The sequence below is a fragment of the Bos grunniens genome, chromosome 27 (genome assembly GCF_055505025.1).
Source record: "Bos grunniens cultivar Pamir isolate PY7600 chromosome 27, Bosgru_T2T1.0, whole genome shotgun sequence".
NCBI lineage: Eukaryota > Metazoa > Chordata > Mammalia > Artiodactyla > Bovidae > Bos > Bos grunniens.
This window is the reverse complement of record NC_141191.1, coordinates 30,833,622-30,861,444: the sequence shown is the minus strand read 5'-3', so window position 1 is coordinate 30,861,444 and position 27,823 is coordinate 30,833,622. Positions and strand designations below refer to the sequence as shown.

At 43.2% G+C, this 27,823-nt stretch overlaps 1 protein-coding gene across 6 annotated transcripts in view; it reads left to right on the top strand.

Annotated features, from left to right (window-relative positions):
* Positions 1-27,823, top strand: part of POFUT3 (protein O-fucosyltransferase 3) — a 150,579-nt gene that overhangs the window by 25,233 nt on the left and 97,523 nt on the right. The window contains exon 1 of one of the 6 annotated variants that reach the window (XM_086379640.1): positions 20,366-20,493. The exons of the other annotated variants lie outside the window; for them this stretch is intronic. The gene's annotated coding sequence lies outside the window, so the exon portion shown is untranslated. Of the gene's footprint in view, positions 1-20,365; positions 20,494-27,823 lie in introns of those variants that run through there. 6 annotated transcript variants of the gene reach the window in all.

Below are 27,823 nucleotides of genomic sequence, written 5' to 3'. Positions count from 1 at the left end.
TACTCTGATTAAAGAGATAGATCTTCCGTCGTGGCTCAGATAGTAAACAGTCTGCCTGAAATGCAGAAGACCTGGGTTCTATCCCTGGGTTGGGAAGATCCCCTGGAGGAGGGCACGGCAACCCACTCTAGTATTCTTGCCTGGAGAATCCCCATGGACAGAGGAGCCTGGTGGGCTACAGTTCATGGGGTCGCAGAGTCAGACACAACTGAGTGACTTTCACTTTTGCACACTTTCACTTTCACATAACTAAGGTAACTAATGAGAACGTATTGTATCACACAGAGAACTCTTCTCAAAGCTCTGTGGTGACCCAAATGGGAAGGAAACCCCCAAAAAGGAGATATATGTATACGTATAGCTGACTCACTTTGCTTTACAGTGGAAATTAATGCAGCATTGTAAAGCAACTATATGCCAATAAAAATGAATAAAAAAGTAAAGCAAAACCTTGCTTATGACAAAAAATACTACAATAAACCATCCACGTACATGGGTGAGATTCCATGAGGACTCATACCCAGCAGTGGAATTATTTGGTATGAATTTGCGTTTACTGGATATTTCCAAACCAATATCCAGAGCGATCACATCACAGTCACTATCTTTTAAACATTTAAAACTTTTAACATGTTATACATGCACATATAGCTCCAGTATTTCCTAGTAACGCACTAAGGTTGTGACTTCGTGGTTTCTCAGTTTTGGGGCATTATATGTTGATTCTTACTATGGAGGATGAGTATTTAACTGTCCTTCTTCACCCTGCTCCTCCCACTCATTTCCTAGCCCCACATTCTTCCTCAAAAGTTATATCATCGTTTTAGACAAACATCTAGTTTCTACATCTTCATGTAGTCACAGTGAGCCATGATTTAAGATACTGAGATTTCTTTTGCTGCACAAATTGTTTTCCCTGGAGAAGCACCAGATATTCTTTTTTTTTCTTGATGTGGACCATTAGTAAAGTCTTTATTACAATATTGCTTCTGTTTTATGTTTTGTTTTGTTTTGTTTTGGCCTGGAGGCATGTGGGATCTTAGCTTCCTGACCAGGGATGAAACCCGCACCCACCGCACTGGAAGGCAAAGTCCCAACCACTGCACCAGCAGCGAAGTCCCCAGAGATTGTTAAAAAAGTGTCTCCCAGAGATTCCTGACCTGTCCACTTGAGCCGTCATCCTTTCTGTCTGGTGCCCAGGTACCGACCTGGCTGCCCATCACTGCGGGGATTTCCTCTATTTCACTCTTGTGTGGGATTTTCTGTTTCTGTTACGTCTTATCTTCCTCTTTCTTGGTTTGTGTCTTTATTTATTTATTTGGTGACGCCGTAATGTGCGGTGGGCTCCCCAGGTGGCACTAGTGGTAAAGAAGCATGCCATCTCAGAAGACATAAGAGATGCGGGTTTGATTCCTGGGTCGGGAAGATCCCCTGGAGAAGGACACGGCAACCCACTCCAGTAGTCTTGCCTGGAGAATCCCACGGACAGAGGAGCCTGGCGGGCTGCAGTCTATGGGGTCACAGAGAGTCAGACACGACTGAAGTGACTTAGCACGCACGCACGCAGCGTGCGGTATGTGGGATCTTAGTTCCCAGAGCAGGGATCGACCTACTTCCCCTGCAGTGAAAAGCGCAGAGTCACAACAGCTGGACCCCCAGAAGTCCCAGTCTCTGTCTTTATTTCAGTGTGTTCTGAGAAGGGTTCGTGGAAGGGAAGTTTTTCAGGGACTTTGTATGTGTGAACATGTGCTTATTTTACTTTTACTTCTCCTGATGCTTTCGCTCAGGACAGAATTCTAGTCTGGAAATTCTTTTCTTTCTGAATTTTTGGGACACTGTCCCCCTGTCTTCTGACTTCTAGTGTTATGAGGAATCCAGAGCTATTTTGATTTCCCATCCTTTGTGGTGTGCTTTTTTGTTCCCTTCTCCTTTCTCTGGAAAAATATAGAACCTTCACTTTTTCACCAGTTTGGAAATCCAGTAATGATTTTTCCACTGATTATTATTATTATTATTTTTTACACTAACCTTTAAAGTGTCACTTGAGAAGATGAAAAATTAACAAAAATAAGCTTATTATTTAAAATAAAGTAAAATATGAATATAAAACAGTGTTAAGTGTATATGTGTGTGGGAATCAGAAGAGGTCTGCCTACCTGGAATTAAGACTTTTGTATTCTTGACTCTGCTGACAGATTACATAAAATGAATATTCTGGAATACAGGATAAAGTGCAGATGAAGAAAGGAAAACCACCACAGGGGGATACATTCAGGCTTGAAATGTAGGGTAAATCAGACAAAACTTTTCTAAAAGGTCAATAATCGATGATCTTGAATTATTAGGGAAAATATCTGAAAGTTTACAAATTACGGGGGAGTTACTCTGTTGAAATCATAAACATCATGACAAAACATAGTATTTTACCGAATTACTGAGTAACTGGCATTCTATCTGAGACATTCATGTTAAGAAATTCAGTAATGGTTGCCTTACTGTTTGTGTATTTCCTTCCGTTGAGGTGAGCACTCACATATCTGGTTGCCGGGAAGCCTGGCGTGCGTGCATGCTCAGTTGTGTCTGACTGTTTGAGACCCCATGGACTGTAGCCCACCAGGCTCCTCTGTTCATGGGATTCTCCAGACAAGAATACTGGAGTGGGTTACCATTTCCTCCTCCAGGGGATCTTCCCCACCCAGGGACTGAACGCTTATTCCTGCAGGCGGATTCTTTACCACTGAACCACCTTTGTATATACCATAAGAGAAATGTCAACAAGTCTCGTGGGATTTCAAAGACGGGAGAGAGCACATATGATTGGGAGGATCAGGAAAGGCTGCATAAGATCTTCATAAAATAGGGGGAATTTGAAGTGGGACTTGAAGGAGAATGGAATTGGATTATATTGGGAATGGAGGACATTTCAGTATGAAAATCAGCATGAATGGGAGCATAGAGTTAGAAAATTATGGGTAATATCTGAGGTTACAGCAAGGAGATCAGATGGCTATAGCCTAGTTTCATGTAAGAGAGAGATTAAGATTGAAGCATATACTGAAACCAGAGCATGGGAGACTCTTGAACTTTGGCTTAAGATTTTGCATCAAATTAGAGGACAGTGTTATGGAGCCAGTGAAATTGAATGGCCTTTTAGAAACCAGCTCAAGGAGACTTCCCTGGTGGCCCAGTGCTTGACTCTGTGCTCCCACTATAGGGAGTATGGGTTCAATCCCTGACTGGGGAACAAAAATCCTGGATGCTATGCAATGCACCCCCCAAATAATAAAAATTATTTTAAAAATCCAACTCACATATAGCACCTGTATTTATAATTCCCCTCTATTAGATGTAGCTTCTCTTCTCTAAATGTCCATAGGCATTTTGTATCTTTTTTTAATGTTGTTTCATTGAGCCTCTACAACATGTCGGGCACAGCACCAGTAATGGGGAATAGAGAAGATAAATAAGATAACGATGATATTTGCTTCTGTCCTATATCATTTCTTGCATGTTAGAGTGTGAAGTTCTTTCTTTCTTTCTTTTTTTATGATGACGGGGCAGCACCGCCACATCTTTGTGTCTCCCCTTCCCTCTGTTCGGGCACAATGCCTCGGGCACATTTGACACTCAGGAAACAGTCACAGAGACTTGGAGCCTGAAAGGACCCAGGAGTATAACCTCCTTTTTGTACAGGCGGGTAGACTGAGGCTCGGGAAGGGTAGGGATGTGTCAAGAACACACAGAGGTTAGCAGCCAGGAGTTGGGCGGAGAACCAAGGTGCCCTGACCCGATCCAGGGCTCCCTCCCCCAAACCGTATGTGAATGTGCATTCGTGACTATACTAAAACTTGGATGTTTGGACTCGGGGATTGCTTACAGTATATGGTTTTAACAGGTTGAATTAGAGATTCAGTTCTTTAATAGGGTCTGTTGAGCAAACCGGAGTGAATACAGCACGCTTTTTCTGTCTGAGGCTCCTGAATTCTAATTAAGTAGGTCACCGAAAACTGCAGATGGGACTCTGGTTCAGCAGGATTGAAGAAGAAAACGCAGGAAAATGATTCAGGTATCAAAGGCTGACCTAATTAATGGGAATGGAAACTCGAAGGGTTTTGTGACCTCGAAGATTTTGTGAACCAGAATTTTTTTTTTTTTTTGGAAAGATATTATTTCTATTGCCTTGGGAGACTGACCTAAGAAAACGTTCCTAGGATTTATGTCAGGGAATGTTTTGTCTGTGCTCTCTTCTAGGAGTTTTATGGTGCCGTGTCTTACATGTAAGTCTTGAAGCCATTTTAAGTTTATGTTTGGGAGCACACATTCTTTCTTTATGTTTCTTGCTGATCCTGTAAGACCTCATTCAGGGGGTTTTCACCATCCCCTAACTGGAAACTGTGGCAGAACTCTGACTTCTGTACTCACTCTCAGGGAATGGATAATTGTGTGGTCACTTTCAGTTGCAAATACAGTTTCAAACTTAGTAAATGGAGCGTTGAGCCCCATGGCCATGCCTAGGGTTACATATTTTTGCGTCCCCAGCTCGGACCTCTCTTAGTTCAGTTTAGTTGCTCAGTGGTGTCCAACTCTTTGCGACCCCATGGACTGCCTTGCCAGGCTTCCCTGTCCATCACCAACTCCCAGAGCTTGCTCAAACTCATGTCCATCGAGTCAGTGATGCCACCCAACCTTCTCATCCTCTGTTGTCCCCTTCTCTTCCTGCCTTCAATCTTTCCCAGTATCAGAGTCTTTTCCAGTGAGTTAGTTCTTCGCATTAGGTGACCAAAGTATTGGAGTTTCAGCTTCAGCATCAGTTCTTTCAATGAATATTCAGGACTGATTTCCTTTAGGATGGACTGGTTTGATCTTCTCGCTGTTCAAGGGACCTCTCTCACGCTGCCACAACCCTGCGATGCTTCTCCTTCTGCAGGGCAGGTCTTTCCCCCCTCTGACCTCTCCTCACCTCCTCCGTCCTGCACCACCTGCTTTGTGGAGCCTTGCAGAGATGCCAAGAAGACAGCGAGGAGAATTAAGCAGACAGGATATTTCTTACTTGGCCGTGTGGCTTTATGTCCTGTGAACTCAACAGGCGGTTAGAGAGGATGGCCTTGACGGGGTGTGGCAGATGAGTAAAGTATACTTTTTCTATTCTGGGGCCTTTTTGTGGCATTTCTAGTTTTCCTGCTGGAATCCTGGCGTTTTCAGTGTCCTTTTCCAGGAAGTTGCATCTCTGCTTAGGGTACTCATGTGGGATGGCTTCCTAGCTCCTGGATCCCGCAGCATGTCCAGCTTCTTTCTGCTGAGCTGTGTCTCCCTAGGGCTCTTTGAGGACCCAAGACTCCCCATGTGCTCACATGTGTCGGTGGGAGGAGCTTCGGGGGTGTAGGCAGACCACAACACAGACCCTTTCCTCTGTCATGCAGGCAGATCACCATACCCGGGTGAGACGTATCAGGGAGGGCAGTCGGACCTGATCCTCACCCTCCTGAGTTCCTCAGGTAGGCACTCGTCTTCTGTGTCTCTAAATTTCACGGACATATTTCAGATTTCTTTAGGTAGCTCTGTTGGAGCAGGATTTTCAGAGCAGGGCAACAGCCCTCTTCATGGAAGTGCTTCATTCATCTCCTCACAGGCTCTTCTCTCACCCCTTTCTGTATTCTTGACCTCGCTGAGGAATCCATGAGTTGTAGAACAAGCTGTCCTTCATTCCCTCCGTGATTCTGCCAGTGGGGATGTCTGCAGTGTACAGAGTGTCCCTGAGACTTCATGAGTAATGCATCTGTGAACCGTTCTCGGGGGTAATTTCTGCTGATATCAGCCATTATGAGTCAATCCTTATTAGTGGTTTTTCTCTGGAGGTTGATTTTCCTGTGTGGTGTGTGTGTGTGTGTGCACACACACACACGTGCGCGTGCTTAGTCATGTTGGACTCTTTGCGACCCCATGGACTGTAGCCTGCCAAGCTCCTCTGTCCATGGGAATTCTCCAGGCAAGAATACTGGAGTGGGTTGCCATTTCCTCCGCCAGGGGATCTTCCCCACCCAGGGGTTGAACCCAGGTCTCCTGCATTTTTGCCTCTGCGCCACCTGACTTTTCTGGGCCCTGCCTATTGAATGCGGGTAATAGGTAACTGCTTTTGCCAGATTAATATTTACTTAGGAGATGGAGGAAGAAATGGACTTATTTTGGACTGTGTGGACAGCAGCAACATCAAACATGGAAAAGAAGCTCGTAACTGAGTGATGGATCATATGTGATGTACGATGTATGGATATGTATAGGTGTATCTTTGCAGTAATCAAGCCCCATGTCCAAACTGCTATGTATAAAAAAAATAAGCTACAAGGATATACTGTCCAGCACAGGGAATAAGGCCAATATTTCATAATAACTATAAATGAACTATAATGTATGAAACTTGTGAATCACTCTGTTGTATACCTGAAACTAACATGATATTGTAAATCAACTATGTCTCAATTAAAATAATTGACTTTTCATTTTTGCTTGAGCAAATAATTATCACATAATCTTTCCAGAAGGTAAACCCATTCTCAGAGCCCTGCTCAGACACCTGCAGTGACCTCCCATCTCGTTGAAATTCCAGATCCTCACCATGGCCTCTGACTCTGCGGGCCCTGCCGACAGCTCTCTTGTAACCGTTGTCACATCAGTGGGAGGTGATGGGTTATCAATCTTACTATAAAATCCTCAGTGTTGTGGTGTCACTGTCCATGGTTGGAAAGCAAGGAAACCAAAACCTTGGCCAAAACTTCAGTCCTTTTGGTAGGAGTTGTTAAAGTTTTATTGATCATTCACATAATAGTTCTTTCACATTCATTACTATCTCTAGGAAGTTGCTGCAAGTGATACGAGAATGGGGGAGAACTGAACCAAAATTAAATTCTCTGCCACTTAAATTTCTAAAGCTTGAGAGTTTTTGATCTTAGTTGTTTTGCTGTGGGTGAGTGGTTCCCAAACCTAGCTCATCTTAAGATCATAGATGAACAGAGTAACAAACAAACCCCTGTCTCTGGGCCCCACTGCAAACTTACTCAGAATCTCCAGTGTTGAAGATTCATGATCTGTCAGCTATATATCAATTTGTCCACAAGGGAGATTGGCTTGAGAAGGATTTTGCAGGTTGTGGGGAGGTGTTGGAAGGTGTGGGGAGGGTTGGCCCAGAGATTTTGAAACCAGACCAAATTAAAACAAAACAGATTTTGAAGAAAGAAAACTTAGCAGTAATGCACAGATTTGGCACAGCCATACAGTGTTTATACTTGTAATAATGAAAGCACTTGATAGACACTTAATCAGAAATGGATGAAGAGGGAAAACAAGTGTGTGTGTGATGGGATGGGAGAATTAAATCTATACCTTCCATAGTAACGAGACAATAGGTATTATCTAAAACTGAAAAATCAAGAAGTAGCCCAGTGAATGTGTTATTTAGGTATTTTTGAAATGCAAATACAGAAGAAACACCTGGAAAAATCGAGGTGGTGACTTCTGGCACGTGGAAATAGGGAATGAGGGGGTAGCACCCTGCTCTCCTGTGTTACTGTCTCGTTGAAACTATCTCACACTGAAAGCCATATGCAGATATTAATTTGATATCAATAAGAAGTGAGTTAACAAGGACATTTTGTCCTAGGAGATAGTGAAGCACAAAGATAGGAAGAACAGCTATTAATAAATTATCCAAATCCTAGACTTTTTTTTGCTTTATTAAGATACCTTTCAGGAAGAGTGTTCATTATGCAAAGGCATTAATATTTTACAGCTAAGGTACTCATTTCCTTCCATCAAGAAATTGCCTTTTCGTATTATCTGATTTTCAGTCTTTCCAGCTAAATAAATCAGCCAAGTTTTGCTGGAGTTAGTCTGGTCTAAGGACAAAGGCTGTCGTGAGCGTGATAATGTTTAGTTGTAAGAGTTCTCTGGTCAGGACTGGGAGCTCTCTCCCCCTTATTTCTGACTGAGCCTTTTTGACCCTGTCTGGTCTTTGAGAGTGTGTGATGGGATAAAGATGAAAAGAAGAACAGAAGTGACTGAAAATCGGAAAGCACTTCTCAGTTTCGAGTTACAAATCTGAAAGGAAGCGTGGAAGTGACAAGTGCCAAGAGCCAGGCGTTGTCCTGCCGGAGGCAGTGGACAGACTGCATTACTGCAGTTTCAGCAATTTGGGCCACTGGATATGCTGGTGCCCATCCAGTTCTGGGCTGATTCTCTGACACCCAGAAATCCTGCGAGACCAATCTGGCAGCTCGTTCTTCAGAGGAGGCAGTCACATCTCTCGTGGGCCCCCAAAATAAAACCAGGCAGCTTTAATGGATAAGTTTTCTTGCTCTTAAAAATTAAAAGACAGAACAAACCCAAAACAGCTTCAGCTGGAGAGGAAGTGCAGCAGAAAATTTCTTTTCGCAGAGTTTACATTCACAGTTTGATCCACCCCATCTCAATAAGTTCTAGGGCACAGATTAGAGTTCTAGCCTTGGAGAAGTGCATTGTGGGGAGATTCATGTGCCACTACTGTATATAAAATAGATCATCAATAGGGACCTACTGGATAGCACAGGGAACTCTACTTGATACTCTGTAATAACCTATATGGGAAAAGAATCTGAAAAAGAATAAATACATGTATGACTGAATCACTTTGCTGTAGACCTGAAACTAACACAACATTGTAAGTCAAATATAGTCCAAAATAAAATAAAAATTTAAAAAAAGGAGAAAAGAGAAGAAGGAAAAAAGAACCACCAGTGTCTGTCCATCTCTTAGCTGGCTCTGTGTTATATTGTTGAGTAAGCTGGAAATCTCCTGAAATAGTCAGCATTTTCTTTATTAGTGAAAAAGTAACCTCTCTGAAGGAAGAAAGTAATCCACTAGGGCTGATAATGGAAATGAGGACAAAGATGTATTTTAAGAAATAAAAGGTCATCAAGTCGTGTGTGCCAAGTCGCTTCAGTCATGTCCGGCTCTTTGCAACCCCATGGGCTGTCAATGGAATTGTTAGATATTTAGATAAGGAGTAGAACACTGGACTAACTTAAGGTTTGGATGTGTATGAATAGGCCACGGAACTCCATTTTTTCAGGAAATCGTGTGCTACATGTAATTTGGGAGAATTTGAGAATATCTCAGGATATATTCCTTCCTGATGTACAGTTGGGATGGAAGAACCATTTTTTTATGTGTGGCGCTGTGCTAGGTGCTGAGGTTATAGTGGTTCCATAACCTGGTTCTATAAGCTTGTCTGCAGCAGGGTCTGCCCTCATGGGGCTTAGTTGGTAGCTGTTGTTTAGTCGCTAAGTCGTGTCTGATTCTTTGCGACGCCTATGGACTGTAGCCCACCAGGTGCCTCTGTCCATGAGGTTCTCAGGCATGAATATGGAGTGGGTTGCTATTTCCTTCTCCAGGGGATCTTTCTCGACCTAGGAATTGAAGACGAGTCTCCTGCAATGACAGAAGGATTCTTTACCACTGAGCCAAGAGTGAAGCCTCATGGAGCTTATGAGTTTGGTAAATAGGATGCTGCCAGGCAGGGATAAGCATGTTGGCTTGAGATGGAGTGATCAGGGGAGCCTCTCTGAAGAGGTAACGTTTGAGGTTGAATCTTGAAAGATGAGAGGAATCATTCCTGTGAAATGGAGGGAATTCATTTCAGGAAGGGGGAACTGCAGAGGGGAAGGAGTTTGATATGATGGAAGGTCAGAAGGAAGGTCACTGTGCTGGAGTCAGTGTGCGTGTGAAGGAGGATAGTACGAGATGAGATTGGAATGGGAGATGGGGGCCAGGTGAAAGGGCTCCCCAACATAGAGTGAGAGGGCTGGGTTTGTTGTAAGGGCAATGGGGAAATAGCAGAAGGTTTTAAGCAGGGGTGCTGTGCTCTGATTTTTATTTTGCTCTGTTCTGAGATGTGCTTTGAAAAGAGCCCTTTGGATTCTCCTTGGAGAAGGGATTGGAATGTGGAAGTAGAAGCAGGACACAGTTTCTGTGAAATAAGTGGAAATGCTGCAGCTCTGTATTAGGGTCAAAATTCTCCAAGCCAGGCTTCAGCAATACGTGAACTGTGAGCTTCCAGATGTTCAAGCTGGTTTAGGAAAGGCAGAGGAACCAGAGGTCAAATTGCCAACATCCGCTGGATCACAGAAAAAGCAAGAGAGTTCCAGAAAAACATCTATTTCTGCTTTATTGAATATACTAAAGCCTTTGACTGTGTGGTTCACAATAAACTGTTGAAAATACTGAAAAAGAAGGGAATACCAGATTATCTGACCTGTCTCTTGAGAAACCTGTCTGCAGGTCAGGAAGCAACACTTAGAACTGGACATGGAACAACAGACTGGTTCCAAATAGGAAAAGGAGGATGTCAAGGCTGTATATTGTCACCCTGCTTATTTAACTTATATGCAGAGTACATCATGAGAAACGCTGGGCTGGAAGAAGCACAAGCTGGACTCAAGATTGCCGGGAGAAATATCAATAACCTCAGATATGCAGACGACACCACCCTTATGGCAGAAAGTGAAGAGGAACTAAAAAGCCTCTTGATGAAAGTGAAGGAGGAGAGTGAAAAAGTTGGCTTAAAGCTCAACATTCATAAAACTAAGATCATGGCATCCGGTCCCATCACTTCATGGGGAATAGATGGGGAAACAGTGGAAACAGTGTCAGACTTTATATTTTGGGGCTCCAAAATCACTTAGATGGTGATTGCTGCCATGAAATTAAAAGATGCTTACTCCTTGGAAGGCAAGTTATGACCAACCTAGATAGCATATTTAAAAGCAGAGACATTACTTTGCCAACAAAGGTCTGTCTAGTCAAGGCAATGGTTTTTCCAGTAGTCATGTATGGATGTGAGAGTTGGACGGTGAAGAAAGCTGAGCGCCGAAGAACTGATGCTTTTGAACTGTGGTGTTGGAGAAGACTCTTGAGAGTCCCTTGGACTACAAGAAGATCCAACCAGTCCATCCTAAAGGAGATCAGTCCTGGGTGTTCATTGGAAGGACTGATGTTGAAGCTGAAACTCCAATACTTTGGCCACCTCATGTGATGAGTTGACTCATTGGAAAAGACCCTAATGCTGGGAAGGATTGGGGGCAGGAGAAGGGGACAACAGAGGATGAGAAGGCTGGATGGCATCACCGACTCGATGGACATGGGTTTGGGTGAACTCCGGGAGTTGGTGATGGACAGGGAGGCCTGGTGTGCTGCGATTCATGGGGTCACAAAGAGTCGGACACGATTGAACAACAACTGAACTGAACTGAAGTGCATTAGGGTGGGAGGCAGGGGAGAAAGAAATGGGTAGATCTGAGATGTGATTTCAAGATAGACTTGACATCCTGATGTCTTAGTGGTATCTATTTTCATTTATGTAGGTGTCCAAGGAGCAAAATTCACTGTACACATTCATTTAACTTCTCAGCCTCTCAGTTCAATCTTTTGTTACCAACTTACCACAACTGTGATGCATAAAAAATGCTCTTCATTTCCTTCCTGATGCAATGAAAAAAAAATAAGTAAATTATTGATCACTAAATATTTTGCTTCCATAAGCATGTAAATATTTAATCCTTAAGGTTATTGACATCTGGATACTTTACTTTCCTGAGTACAGGAAAGTACTGACGTCTGAATTTGACATTCAAATCACCACGCTGTCCTTAGTAGCTCAGTTGTGTCCTTATGGACGGGAGCCCGCCAGGCTCCTCTGTCCATGGGATTCTCCAGGTAAGAATACTGGAGTGGGTTGCCATGCCCTCCTCCAGGGGATCTTTCCAACCCAGGAATTGAACCCAGGTCTCCTGCATTGCCTGAGCCACCAGGGAAGCCAAATCATTAGCGACTATATATATCAGTTACATGTGAGGCGCAGTGATTAAAATCTAAGTTGTGCAACTGCCACTGCTAAGTGACTACAGTCGTGTCTATCTCTGTGCGACCCCATAGACGGAAGCCCACCAGGCTCCCCCATCCCTGGGATTCTCCAGGCAAGAACACTGGAGTGGGTTGCCATTTCCTTCTCCAGTGCGTGAAAGTGAAAAGCGAAAGGGAAGTCACTCAGTTGTGTCCGACTCTTAGCGACCCCATGGACTGCAGCCTACCAGGCTCCTCCATCCATGGGATTTTCCAGGCAAGAGTACTGGAGTGGGGTGCCATTGCCGTCGTCATATAATTCACAGCCAAAAACTTTAATGTCTAAAAATGTGAATACAGATTCATCAGGCTCATTCGTTTACTGATGAAGCCATCAGCATTTGATCAGTAAATGTAGGAGAAAAACATGTAGTGTTACTTATATGAGTCATGCCCCGCCCTTTAGTGTCTTGAATCATCTGGAAGAGTTAAGCAGAAAATACAGCATTTTGTTTTCCACAGCGTAGCAATTCAGTGTCTCTGGAGATGAGATCTGGGAACCTGTGCTCTTTACCAGCTTCCCAGGACGTCATGATGGGGCCAGACCAGGTGGATGGGTATTGGGGACAGCTGATCCCCTAGGTGGCTTCCACCACTACCATTTTATGACTTAATATAAAGTCTCTAAGTTCCATCATGGGAATTTGTAGATGTCCTTGCTTTTATATCCCGTTGTCACTTCTGTATGCCTATGATTTATTTGATGCTTAGTCTTTGGTAACAGAATATCCAATTATAACTCCGTGCCTTTGGGAAAATAAGCTCCTCTTTAAAGACATCTGCCTAGTGACAGAGTTTTCAAGAATGTTTTATGTTGAGACTGGAAAAGCGTTTGTAATGGAAAATGTGGATTTTGATGGTTCTTTCAAGGGAATTATGCAATTAGGGTATTCTTTTAGTCACATGGGCACAAGTTAGTCTTTTGGAAGCACTTAGCTGTTGGACCAAGACAGCATCTGATGCTGCCTGAAAATGTTAGAACCAGGGGCTTCTGCTTAGAATCTGATTCTTATTATTTAGCTGTTGCTGAGCAAAAGCATGCATCCTGGAGGGCTGAGATAGAAGTTTTTCTCGATTGTCTCCAGCCAGCAGTGCACAGACCCAGAATGCACAGCCTCTCGGGGAGAGAGGAGAGGCTTCTGGGCGTTTCTGTAAAGCTATTGAGTAAGGCTGGCTGGGGAAGAGGGGAAAGGTGTTCAAGGTCATTTGGCTTAGCTGTCTGCTGCAGTGCATGTATTCCTAGGTTCCTTTAAAATGATCGCTTTACATTCTTCATTGATCAATGCCTGTAAAGCTCCTAATTTCAGAGACTCTTGTGACTAAGTCTTGGGACTAGCGTGGCCCATATTCTCTTTATTCTCAAGTCCACTAAACTCTAGTTTTTATTTTCACACGTGGCATCAAGCAGCTTGCAGGCTTCCTAGTTGTCTTGTAGTTTAAAGTGAAGGTGAATACTCTTAATTTCTGAAGTCGCCTACTTTCAGCCTCTAAATTCAGTTTTCCAAACACTCCTTGGTTGGGTGGCCAATATCTGGAGAGGAGTTGAAAGCATAAAGAAATGAGCATTTTGTTTTTTTATGGCAACCAAGTGACTGCTTGGCTTTTACTCATCCTATAACTTTGATCACTTTAGCCAATGCTCTGTCTTAATTGACATCTGGTACCAGGACACCATGGTGCCCACACAAGTAGATGATTTTCTCCGTTTCAGCTTCAGTATATGAAATGATGGTTGGTAATGGTGCTGGTGATAGAAGGGGTGGTGTGTTTCAGCACATGGAAAAGAGTTGCTAGGCTTAGATATAAACCAGATTCTTTCTTTCTTTCTTTCTTTTTTTCACCCCATGTGGCATGCAGGATCTTAGTTACCCAACCAGGGTTGGAACCTGTGCCCCCTATAGTGGACACGTGGCGTCTTAACCACAGAACCATCAGGGAAGTCCCTAGATTATCTCTTTCATTTTAGTGGGGATCAAGTGTTTCACCTTCTTTTCCTCTGCCCTCATACCTCTTCTGACTTATTTACTGGCCAGCATTTTTGCCCTCGTCTCCTCTTCTTCCTCAGTTGCTTCCTTCATTTCTGGCATGAACTATAGAAATAATCTCTTTGTAATACCCCACCATGCTCTGCTTTGTATCAACTTTGTTCTTTGGGAGAAAGAAGCTGAAAGTTGTCTTACACTAGCCAAACTATTATGAAAAACACAGACCGACAGGAAGAACTTCTCTCTTCATGACCAAAGGCAGGTCAGTTTTATATATTTCCTTATTTTGCAGAGATGATGGGGCTTCTTTTTTTTTTTTTCTGGCAGGGAGGAGGTAGGGTGAGCTATACTATAACCAAACTATGTACCCCACATTGCTTGAGAAACTCTGGTGGAATGGAAAAGCCTGGGATTTGATGGTCAGTATGAGCTGGGCAGAATTCATCTCCACTACTTGTGAGATCTGTGATGTTACAACTGTTACAATCTCTTTAAGCTTCTTTTCTTGTTTGTAATATGAGAGTAAGTCCAATTTCTTTAAGGTTTTTGTGAAGTTTTAAGATAATTCATGTAAATTGTGTACCGTGTTGCCTGGGGCATGGTAGTTGCTCAATAATAATGACAAATTATCAATACAACCTGAGAGTTACTGTAATATTTAAAATATTCTTTTATTATCCTTTTGAGATCTATGGTTTCTGCAGGGATGTTCCCTTTCTCATTCCTGATATTGCTAATTTATATCCCCTCTCTCTTTTTTTAGCCTGACTAGGGTTTATTGGTGTTATTGATCTTTTCAAAGATCTGGCTTTTGATTTTATTGATTTTTTTCTATTGATTTTCTGTTTTCAAGTTCATTGATTTCTGCTCTGATTTTTACTTACTTTGGATTTAATTTGCTCTTCTTTTTTGTACTTTCTTAGGGTGGAGCCTTAATGTTATTGATTTTAGATGTTTCTTCTTTTCTATTACATACATTTAATGCTATGAAATTACCTCTAAGCACTTCTTCCTCTGTATCCCACGGATTTTGGTAAGTTGTGTTTTCATTTACATGTGTTTTAATTTTTTTTTTCCATTTTAAAGTTTCTTCTTTGATGTGTTATTTAGAAGGGTGATGTTTAATCTCCACATATTTGGGGATTTTTGTTACTTTCTGTGCTTGACTTCTAGTTGAATTCCATTGTGTCTGAGAGCAGACATGGTATGATTTCTGTTCTTTTACGTTGGTTAAGATGTGTTTTGTGGCCAGAATTTGGTCTTTCTTGACGAATGTCCCATGTGATCTTGGGGAAGAGTGTGTATTCTCTGGTTGTTGCATGAAATAGCGTATAGACGTCAGTTATATTCAGTTGACTGATGGCGTTGCTTTGTTCAACCACATCTTTACTGGTTTTCTGCCTGCTGGATCTCTCCATTTCCAATAGAGGGGTGTTGGAGTCTCCAGGGGATAACTATGGACTTGTATATTTCTCCTTGCAGTTCTATCAGTTTTTGCTTCATCAAGTTTGGCAGTCTGTTGCTAAGTGTATATGCTTTTATGATCATTATCATGTTATATTCAGATAAGCAAATATAAAGCTAAAGAGCAACCGTAATATGATTATAACAGATTAAACTAATAGAGGTTTTGGGGTAAAGAAGATTTCTTTTCTTTAGAGTAGATCACTGTGTCTCTTGCTGGTCCAAATCATATATCTGTTCTGGGGGGAGAATAGAAGGGATACAGAAAGAAAGCTCGACATTCATGTTCAGTGTTGACTTTCAAAACAGGATATTTTCTGTAAGAGAGTAAACAGCCTTCTGAAGTCAGACTGTTCTCTTGAGGACAGTTTTCTAAATTGTTTTTAGCTCCTGCTTTAACATAGCAGGAACTAAGACTAGAGGACTCAGCTCACATTTCTCCTGTTGAGAAGATCATCCTTCCAGCTGTGACAGCTTGGTCGCAAGTCCTGCTGCTCCTTGGTGGGAGGAAGGGAGTTGGTGGGAAAAGAACAAAGAGAGAGGAGACGAGGAAGATGGAGGCAGGTTTTAAATTGTCCTTACCACCCTCAAATCGTGCCCTGGGGTCAGATTGTGAAGAGGAACCTTTAGAAATATCTTGATAAGTTGAGGAAACCACAGTGACCAGCAGGTCTCAAGCTAAAATGTGGAGTTGTTCACTGGGCAAGGCAGGGGGCCTCTGTGTTCTCCTGGTGGATGTCTCCTAACGGGGAGCTGCGAAGTGCATGCCAGGAAAGGCTGCAGGTGGATGCTTAGCCAAGGCCTTGTAGAGTGTGTAGTGGAGACGCAGGTGCAGGGTAACCAGATGCCCCAGTTTGTCCGGGACAGTCTTCTTTCCACCTGCAGGGCCAGCATCCTCTCCGATCAGTGCCTTCGGTTTAAAAATGTCCTAAATGTACCATCAAAGATGTGGTTATCTTCAGAGAGATGTGCCCCTGGAGAGCAGAGAGGATGGGCTGAGTCATCAGCGGAGCATCCCCGGCCTGGGCGGGGCTCCTCAGGACCAGATCACAGGCTACACCAGATGCCGAGGTTGGCTGCCCCAGCAGCAGAAAGTCCACTTCAAGGTCAGAGAAATCAGAGGACACCACACAGGTTCCAGGGCATCTTTTCCCCTGGCAGACATGGTCCTGGAGAAGAGGGAGGTAGAATCTGAGAAATCAACAGGGCTTTTTACCTGGAGAGAATGGGGGGTACTTCAGAGGACTGTTTTAAGTTTCTTCATTCGTTTGGACCGAATCCACTGTTTTCCCTTTATGCCCAATGGCTGGGGATTTAGGCGCAAACCTGGATTAGCTGCACAAGAGATACACTCCATTTTCTCTGCAACATCTGAACTACAGAGTGTGTGCACAGTTTGCGACCTGGTCACTGAACCTTTTCCTACAGCTTCTTTGCATCCAGGCTGTGTTTTCTTGCTCAATGTCTCTAAAGGTCTTTAGACAAGATGATTGTAAGCCTCGTAGCTAGTGCTCGAAGTTTCCTAAAAATAATTTAGCACCAAAATGGAAGAGATGCAGTTCACATTTTTCACTGCTTTCCATTCAATGCTCATTCAACACTGTCCACAGACATCGGCAGTGCTTCTTGTGTGATTGGAGTTCACCTCTATCTGCAGCCCCTTTAGGAAGACCTTCAGCATGCACCCCCATGTCCATAGCAGCACTGTTCACAATGGCTAACACATGGGAACAGCCCGAATGTCCCTCGATGGAGAAGTGGATAAAGATGTGGTACATATATACAGTGAAATGCTACTCAGTCATAAAGAAGAATGACATAATGCCATTTGCACTCCACGGCTGGATCTAGAGATGGTCTTATACTAAGTGAAGTCAGACAAAGACAAATACGTGATAGCACTTGCATGTGGTAAAATATGACACAAACGAACTTATCCACAAAACAGACACAGACTCCCAGACAGAGAGCAGAGCTGTGGTCGCCAAGCAGGGGGTGAGAGAGGGAGGCATTGGGAGTTTGGGTTAGCAGATGCAAGCTATTTATATAAAGAATGATCTTAAACGGATAAATAGCAAGGTCCTAACTATTATATAAAGAATGATATTGAATGGATAAATAGCAAGGTCCTAACTATTATATATGGAATGATATTGAATGGATAAATAGCAAGGTCCTAACTATTATATAAAGAATGATATTGAATGGATAAATAGCAAGGTCCTGACTATTATATATGGAATGATATTGAATGGATAAATAGCAAGGTCCTAACTATTATATAAAGAATGATATTGAACGGACAAATAACAAGGTCTTAACTATTATATAAAGAATGGTATTGAATGGATAAATAGCAAGGTCCTACTGAATAGCACAGAGAATCATATTCAATATAATGGAATTATACTCAAGAATTCTGTTATGGTGATAACTACTTCCTTTCCACTGAAACAGCTCTTGCTGACTTGTCAGTGACATTTCTCTTGTCAGAGCCTCCAGATTGCTAAGTAAGACGGAGGCCTTTTCTAGTCCTTGTCGTACTTCTCAGCAACACTGGATGTCATTAACTATGTCTTCCTTTTTGAAATATTCTCTTTCTTGTGCTTTTCCAATCCAGCATTTCTGTTTCTTTTCTGCTTTGTGCGCCCTTGCAAGACCCTTTTCTAGGTAGCCATTAAACATTAGAATCCATCAATGAAGGTTGGACCTTGATAATAAGAGAGCTACTGATATAATAAAAAACAATGTTGGAATCCAGATTTTGTTTTTTGGGCTCTAAAATCATTACGGACAGTGACTGCAGCCAGGAACTGAAAAGACGCTTGCTCCTTGAAAGAAAAGCAGTGACAAACTTAGACAACATATTTAAAGGCAGAGACATCACTTTGCTGACAAAGGTCCTTATAGTCAAAGCTATAGTTTTTCCAGTAGTCATGTTATGGATGTGAGAGTTGGACCATAAAGAAGGCTGAGAGCTGAAAAATTGATGCTTTCCAATTGTCGTGCTGGAGAAGACTGTTGAGTCCCTTTGACTGCAAGGAGATCAAACTAGTCAGTCCTAAAGGAAATCAGTCTTGAATATTTATTGGAAGGACTGATGCTGAAGGTGAAGCTCCAATACTTTGGTCACCTGATGCCGAGAGCCAACTGATTGGAAAAGACCCTGATACTGGGAAAGATTGAAGACAGGAGCAGAAGGGGACGACAGAGGATGAGCTGGTTGGATGGCATCACCGACTCGATGGACATGAGTTTGAGCAGGCTCCGGGAGATGGAGAAGGACAGGGAAGCCTGGCATGCTGCAGTCCATGGGGTCACAAAGAGTCAGACATGACTGAGTGACTGAACAGCAATCAAGACTCATCCAAGGCCCTCTCTGTTCCTGACTGTAGACTTTCTCTCTGGCCTGGTGGTCCCCAATCCCATCAGCCTAAGTGCCTGCTTCTTATAACAATATTTAATTTTAAAAATATCATGCCTTCTCTGTAATATAAAGAAAAGAAATTTGTATGTAATAGGTATTTCAGTATGTGTGCTTGGCCATATGAAGGCATCACGATGTAGCCACATGCTAAGCCTCTGTGTAGAATCATTAGTTGTAAACATGGGTGCTCCTTATGGAGACTCTGTGGATGGACAAAGGGCTGTTTAACTGGCGCTCAGTTGCCTCGAGCAGTGATACGGTTTTCTGAAATGGTGAGTAGGTCTGGGTAAAGACTAAACAGTAGTACGATTTCCCCTTAATTTACGTGATTCTTACATGCCTGGAAACTCAGTGTAAATTGAAACTAGGCGCGACATACAAGCTTTGGTGTGTATATGGAAGATAAAGTTGGATTCTAGGCTCACATAATTAAAAACAGGGTTTTAACCTCCATGGCACGTGCGACACGGGACATTTCTTCTCTGTGAACTACGCTGTGCTTTGCAAGTTGTCTGGCATCCCGGGTTTCCCGCTGTGAATGGCAGTTCGCAACCCCTCAGTCACTGTGAGATGCCCGCCCCTACCTCCCCTTCCCTGGAAAATTCCTACCCCCCTCAGGGGTCTTGCTCAGTAGTTGAGAACTACTGGCCTGGGCAGTCACCTCCGGGACTGCAGCCCATGTTCAGATAGCACACAGGCCCTTACGCCTTCACTCCAGACCTCTCTTCTGGACTCCATATCTGAATAACCGATTGTCTGCTTGTATCCATTTTATGGGTCAGAGACTCACCTCCAGACTCAGATAGTCGGTGCGGTGTCCATCCGTTTACGCAGGGCAGGGAAGTAGGGGTCCTTGGAGCCCCGTTCCCTTTACCCTGTGTGGGAATCCAATCCATCATAAAATTCTTTTGATTCCATTTCCTAAACATGGAAAGTAGTTCCTGAATGTTTTCTCAAATCTCTTCATCCTCCCAGGTTCCATCGTCACAGCTTTACCCTAATCCACTGTAACTCTTTACCCTAATCCACTGGTCCCCCCACAGTGGCCTCCAGCCCACCCAGCTGCGTTCCCCACCCCACCTTCTCTGGCTACACTGATTTTTCTTGTGATCGCTCTTACCACAGACCTTAGAACACCTGACTGGAATGTTCTAACTCCCCTTAGAACTGGAATGTTCTGACTCCCCTCTGGAATAGTCCTTCTCCATCTTTGTTTATTCCACCCATCTTTCCATCTCAGCCTGGGTCACTACCTCCAGGAAGCCCTCCTGGACCTCTCTGACAAGGTCACTCCCCTCTTATGGGCTCTCATGGCATTTCATAACAAGTTGAGTTCTGGTCTTCCATTGACTTACGTGAGTGGCTGATACATGCCAGCCTCTTCCACTGTATAATGTAGGCTCCAAGAACACAGAGGCATTTCTGATTTTGCACATCATTGTATCTCTGATACCGGCCACAGTGCCTCGCACACAATAGGCCCTCAATAAATGCTGAGCGTTCCTGAAACTTGAAATGAGACTGTGGCTTGAGTGGTGACCAGTTCCGTTCTGTGACAAGAGGGGGCAGCAGAGAGCTGCCGGAGGAGCGGCCTCTGGTTTGTCTTTTAGGTTAGAAGATGCCCTTTGTCAGGCTGTTTTAATCGGGAGTACAGGGGAAAAGAAGGGGAGAACACATGAGTGGAAACAGGTAAGAAAACAGGAACAGATTATACAGAAGACAAGTGGAGCCACAGGGAGAAACTTGTAGCTGGTGTTCGGTAGAGGAGCCTGGGGCGGGGCTGGAGTGGGGAGGGGAGCTCTGATGTGACTTGGGCAGGTCTGTGGCTTATTTGCTCGTCAGGAGGCCTCTCTGGGGTTGGAAAGATTCCTGCTCCAAGAAACCGAAAAGCTGTTGGTTATGCAGGTGGAGGCCTAAAGCAAGGGGTGAGGCCAGTTTCTTCTTGCTGGCGTGGCTTTGTTTAGAAGCTTGTGATACGTGGTGGTCGTTCTGTCCCTTTAGTGGGAGATGGGACTGATTGGGGGAAGGGGGAGGAACCTAGGGGTGTCTCGGGACATGGCAAGAGGAAAGGGGGGAAACTAACATTTCCCAAGTACTCTCTGCGTTACAGGCACAAAATAGACCTAGAAGGTCTGTCTTGTCCTCATTTGAACGATGAGGGTGCAGTGACTCAAAGTTATGATAATATGCTCCAAGTCACATTCGTACAGCTAAACTGAGTTTTTTTTTTTTTTTTAATTCCTAACTCCCTTGGCTCAGAAACCCACATTCTCTCTCAGATACTCTGGTGACTTCTTAAAGACTTTGGCAATGGCCTTTAAAAAAAAACTTACTGTGCCTAAAGAGAAGCAGACAGAGCCTTTTCGATTATGTGCCATGTTGGTAGAGTCAGCGTTTATACTAGAAACTATTATCCCTGTTTATGAACTTGTTGACTTTCAGGAAAGCAAGTGTGCCATAAATATAAAATACTGCAATTTAATCTCTGAAATGATGGAGCTCCCCTCAGCTTGGGGTAATCATTCCATGATGTACATAAGTCAAATCATTATGCTATAAACTTATACAGCACGGTGTATCTATCGTATCTCATTAAACTGGAAAAAGAAAAAGAAAAACCAAAAAATTATTTGCAATGTAACTGACAGGTTATGATCTATGATTTCCAACAAAGAACTCAGAATCTGAAATGTCCAAGTTCTGTACGGCATGTTTGCGAGGGGCAGAAGTTTTGCAAGGATTATCATTCTGATTTTCTGTGGGTGGGTACAGACTCATCATACGGTGCTTTTGGTCAAAATGTTTATCAAGGGAGTACTGATGGGGAACATCCCTTGGTTAAGACTCTGCCCTTCTACTGCAAGGGGTGCAGGTTCAATCCCTGGCTGGGGACCTAAGATCCTGCATGTGGCTGCAAGTGCCCCCACCCCCTCAAAAAGGGAATATGGATGTAGGAAATAAGGTCTCTGCTTATGGGTTAGAAGCTAATATCAGAATGACCTTGAGCCAGGTAAAGAACTTCTGACCTTGAGTAGAACTGTTGGAGGAGGAAGATTAGAAGAGGGTGCTCCTCTGGAGAACCCAGCCCACGCTGCTGTAGTATCGACACAGCAGGATCGAACACTCAGGTCCAAGTGCATGTTTTTGTGATCAGCAGAGTGAGGGTGGGACAGGAGAGGGCAGCCACTCTGGAGACAGAAAACTGTTGGAGTTGGGGGAACCACAGGGCTCCCTCCCTCATCTAAGGGTAGAGGAACAAATCTTGGAGCTGAATATGTGTCGAGATACTGACACACGGTGTGTCAGTGTTTTGGCAAGGAAAGGTGGGTGATTTTATCTAGGAGTAAATAAAAGTTTAGGAAGAAAGTGCATTCTTTTCATTGCGAAAGTATGGTGAAAAGTGGGTATTCTTGGGTTTTGTTTTTTTTTCTTTTGAGAGGGGATGGAGGGTGTCAAGGGGGACCTTCCATCGTTTAATCTCTCCATTTTCTCTCCAGAAATGATTTTGATCATATTCTCTGTGTTGCTTTGTCCATATTCCTTAAATATTTGGTTTAAAGCAGTTATTCATGACAACAATGAACACTTTCACATGAGATACTTCATCCCTCCAAATCGCCCACAAATAGCAAAATGAGTTCTGAAATCAGTCACTTGCTGGACCTACGCATTACTTTTTGAGCATCTATGTGTTAGACTTCTGTCAGCACTATATTTGATTTTGTAGGCATATACCCTCAAAATATTGAGGAAATGGCAAACATATAGATTCATTTCCCCAGTTGAATAAATAGTTGTTAAGAATTCAGGACACATTTCCCTGTTAATCATGACTAGGTTCCAAGACCTGTCTATCAAAACCTATTGAATCCGTAATGAAGCCAGACCATAAAACTAATAGTCCAAACCTGATTTTGGGGTCCTAGAAATAGGAGACTTACTCCATGGAGAGGATAGAAGATCTAAGATTAAGAGAGCATATGACATTTGAAGATTTAAGTAAATTTAAGAAATCAGTCCTGAATGGAAGGACTGATGTTGAAGCTGAAGTTCCAATACTTTGGCCACCTGATGCAAAGAACTGACTCATTGGAAAAGACCCTGATGCTGGGAAAGATTGAAGGCAAGAGAAGGGACGGCAGAGGATGAGAAGGTTGGATGGCATCACTGACTTGGACACGAGTTTGAGCAAGCTCCGGGAGTTGGTGATGGACAGGGAAGCCTGGCGTGCTGCAGTCCTTGGGGTCGCAAAGAGACTGACACGACTGAGCAGCTGAACTGACTGACTGATTTCCAGTGACTTGCCACTAGAGGGCAGTATGTGCAGTGAAACCTCATAATGGAAACAGCTATTGCCTTCTTATCATTTCTAATTATGCTTTTTTATGTTCAAATGTCACCCCTTAATTTTTAATTTGAATTACATAAATAATGGGAAGAAGACATTGAAATTATATACAACTATAACAAAAAGCAACTTAGGAAGATAAAGAATTTTGTTTTTACCAAAGTGAAAGTGAAGTCGCTCAGTTGTGTCTGACTCTTTGTGACCCCATGGACTGTAGCCCACCAGGCTCTTCCATCCATGGAGTTTTCTAGGCAAGAGTACTGGAGTGGGTGCCATTGCCTTTTACCAAAGTAATGCATAAACAATTTTAAAAATGAGATAGTATTAAAAGGTGTTTAAAAATGTTTTATTGGAGTGTGATTTATTTACAATGTTTTGTTGGTTTCAGGTGTATAGCACAGCAAAGTGAGCCAGTTATACATGTACATAGATCTCTTCTTTTTTAGTTTTTTTTTTCCCATATGGGCCATTACAGAGTATTGAGTTGAGTTCTTCTTAACAACTATTTATTCAACTGGGGAGATGAATCTATATGTTTGCCATTTCCTCAATACTTTGAGGGTATATGCCTGTGCTATGGTACCCCACTCCAGTACTCTTGCCTGGAAAATCTCATGGACGAAGGAGCCTGGTAGGCTGCAGTCCATGGGATCGCGAAGAGTCAGACACGACTGAGCGACTTCACTTTCGCTTTTCACTTCTCATGCATTGGAGCCTTCTCCAATGGCAACCCACTCCAGTGTTCTTGCCTGGAGAATCCCAGGGATGAGGGAGCCTGCTGGGCTGCTGTCTATGGGGTCGCAGAGTCGGACACGACTGAAGCGACTTAGCAGCAGCAGCAGCAGTATAGCACATATACAGGGTTGCCATTTCCTTCTCCAACGCAGGAAAGTGAAAAGTGAAAGTGAAGTCGCTCAGTCGTGTCCAACTCTTAGCGACCCCATGGACTGCAGCCTACCAGGCTCCTCCGCCCATGGGATTTTCCAGGCAAGAGTACTGGAGTGGGGTGCCATTGCCTTCTCCCCTGTGCTGTACAGTAGGTCCTTATTAGTTATTTATTTTACGTATGATAGTGTGTGTATGTCAGTCCCAATCTCCCAATTTATCCTCCCCCTGCCTGACCCCCTGGTACCATAAGTTTATTTTCTACATCTGTAACTCAGTTTCTGTTTTGTAGGTGAGTTCATTTGTTCCCTTTTTTAGATTTCACACTGACTGCTATTGTATGATATTTGTCTTTCTATGAATTAGCTTCACTTAAGTATGACAGTCTCTAGATCCATCCATGTTGCTGCAAATGGCATTGTTCATTCCTTTTTATGGCTGAGTAATATCCCATTGAATATCTTCTAAACTTTTTTTTTTCTAATTAAGAGAAAGTTCTCTTTCCCTCTCCCCAATACTTCTGTTTCCTGTAGCTTTCCTGGAATTTGTGTTCATATTTCTAAATAATATGTGCATACTTATATTTCTTGAGATAGTTATTTAGTTTATTTTTAATGACATCGGAAATCATTGTTTACTATATAATTGTTAGAATTTTAAGTTTTCATCTTTGCACTTTTCATTCAGCTTTAATAGTCATCAATCTTCTCTAATTTGTATTTGACCAACCCCACATTTCTCTTTGTCTTCCTAATTATTTTAAATAATTTCTAAGCACTATATCATCCTACATTTCCCTTTTGGATATTTTTACCTGGAGCTAATAATTGTCTTCAAATGATTGCTTAATTTTTATTAATTATCATTTACTTTATTTTAGCAGTTTTCCATTTGATATATATATATATCCCATAGATATATATATATTCCATATATACCTATCTATGTAGGTAGAATGTTTGTATGTATAAAACAAATGAATTTTAGGTACATAAATAAAGTTTAACATTAAAGGGTCTGTGTAGGGTGAGTTTATCCTCCTTCAGAATCTTGGAAGATTTGCACCAGTGGGTTCTAGAAGTCCACTGTCATTCTGATCCTTTTTCCTTTGTAAGTGAACTTTGTGACCAGTCACACAGGCTCGTTTAATTAAGGGACATTAGATTTCTGATTTTGGTACAGTTTTCTATCTTTGAAGGAAAGATACCGTAAGTATTGTACTAAGAACACTCTGGAATTGGGTTCACCTTCATATTAGGTTATTACCTATCTGTATCTGGTAGTATTTTTCTTCCCATTCCTTTGTAAATAACCAGTGTTCTAAAAATTCATAGTGATGTTTTTTTTTCCCATTGGGATGGACTCTTAGGCCTGTGATTGACTGGCCAATATTTTCTATCTTGCTTTGTGTGGCTCTGAGGTTGGAGAGTGAATTGACTGGATCAAATTGCCGTTCCAGTGGCACAGTCATTGCTGTGTTTTTGAGGCCTTTTTAAACTTCATGCTGGTGTACTCTTTATTCCCAGGGCTTCACTTTTGCTTTCCTTGGTTCTTCTATGTCTTTGAAGATATGTTGAAGGCTTCTTCAAGAAAGTAGCTTGGTAATGTTGATTTTAAAGGTCAAGAGTTTCACTGCTGTTGGAGGATTTTAGCATCTCAGATCTTTAAAGATAATGAAAATGTATGGTCAGTAAGGATGGATTTTAAGTATGATACATTGTTATTTAGGGCTTCCCTGGTGGCTCAGTGTTAAAGAATCTGCCTGCCAATGCAGGAGACACTCGTTCGATCCCTGGGTTGGAAAGATCCCCTAGAGAAGGAAATGGCAACCCACTCCAGCATTCTTGCCTGGGAAATCCCATGGATAGAGGAGAGGAGGCTGGCGGGCTACAGTCCATGGAGGCGTAAGTGTTGGACATGACTGAGCTAGTGAACAACAACAATTGTTATTTAATCATTGCTCGAATGTTAACTGTCAAAATGGTTCCCTTGGCCTATGTGATGTCCATGAGGAGGTGTGACCCGATGTCCATCCAGAATTGGTTGGAAGTGCCTGTTTTGAGCTGTGAACGGCGAATGCTGTTCAAGTACAATTAAGAGTTTTGAGCTTCAGGACTCTCTGATGTGCTTAGTGAAGTATACACGTGCTTTATTTAGAGCTGGTCATGGCATGGTCCTCTAGATAAAGGGTCCCCAACCTCTGGGACCTAAGGCTTGATGATCTGAGGTGGAACTGATGTAATAATAATAGAAATAAAGCTCACAATAAGTGTAGTGTGTTTGAATCACCCAGAAATCATCCCCCCCTCCCAACAGTCTGTGGAAAAATCGTCTTTCATGAAGTCGGTTCCTGATGCTGAAAAGGTTGGGGACTGCTTTTCTACATTGCTCCCTCTTTGTTTGGCCTGTTATTATTTTAAATCCCAAATGAAGATTGTCTAAAGACTGCTTTTCTGATTAACTAATGGCACCGTGCAGTTTTTCATTCTCAGACAGAGCCATTCTGTAAACGCATCCTCTTCAGTGTATCTGCGAGGGAGCAGATTAGTAGAAATACTACTCCATGGTTCATCTTGGCCTCGTTCCAGCTGTGCTGTAGATTAGACACTACTTCGGCATTTCCCTGTCTCTCTCCTTCATCCTGATTTTGTGTTATCCCGTCTTAATTTTCTTATGTACCTTGGATCAGTGAAAGTGCTATTTTTCTCATAACGTCATTCACCGATTCTAATCCTCTCACTCCTTTCATGCGAGCTCAAAGATATCTCTCTGGTGCCATTATTTTTCCTGAGCACTAGCTCCAAGTTACTGGGGGAGGATTTATTTTCAAGGCTTGGCACCTGAATGGCCTGGACCGTAAAACCCAACCGCTATCCACGGCTCGTTATTAGACGGGAGGGGACCTGACGATACAGTAGGAAACCTGAGTGAAATGGGGTCTGGGGTGGTCATCAGCGCCAGGCGGCTGGCCCGAGGGGTCTGCCTGGGCAGATGGCGCTGCACTGGGGTCCCTGCATGCCCACTCAGCTCCAGGACTGTCTCTCATGTTTCCCCGGGGCCAGGATCTCGGCTATGGACCAGACTTCATTACATACCAGCAGATGGGAGAGGCAACCCAGTTACTTTCCATTTCCCAATCGGGAAATAATTCTGGGAAGACGTTTGGCTCTGCGGGTGCAGCGCGAGGAGGCGCTTTACTGGCTAGCAGGAACCAGCAGACATCTGGCACATGGCAGTGTACACGCATGCACACACCCGAGGCTCAGGCGTCTCTTATCCCTCGCCAGGTATGTAGCAGGTGGGAGAACTTCTGGCTTTTCGCTTGAGAAGTTTCCAGTGCAAGTTCATGGGAGCGCCAGCTGGCCAGACTGCTCTCTGCTTCCCCGTTCACCACCAGGAGGCAGAGCCTCCCCTCCTGTGGGCCTTGCAAGGTCACGGCCATCTCAGGGCTGCCGAGCAATAAGGCAGAGTCCATCCATTCCAGCCTCGGATGCCAACAACTCGTGGTGCCTCCCAGATCTCTGGGCAGCATTAGATTCAAGGAAGAACGGAGAACTGAGAAGTGATGGTTTCCTGGGAGCAGGGCAAGATAACATTCTAAAAAACCAAATACTCGAGGTTGTGAAGGGTAGGATCACTTCATGATTGGCTGAAGGGCACCGGCTTGACTTCTCTGGTCCCCTCTGAGGTACCCCATCCCTCCATCCTGAAGGCCTGTGCCTCCATTCCCTAGTATCTCGCCAACTCTCAGATGTTTCCTCGAAGTGAGTAGATAAGACGTCAGGG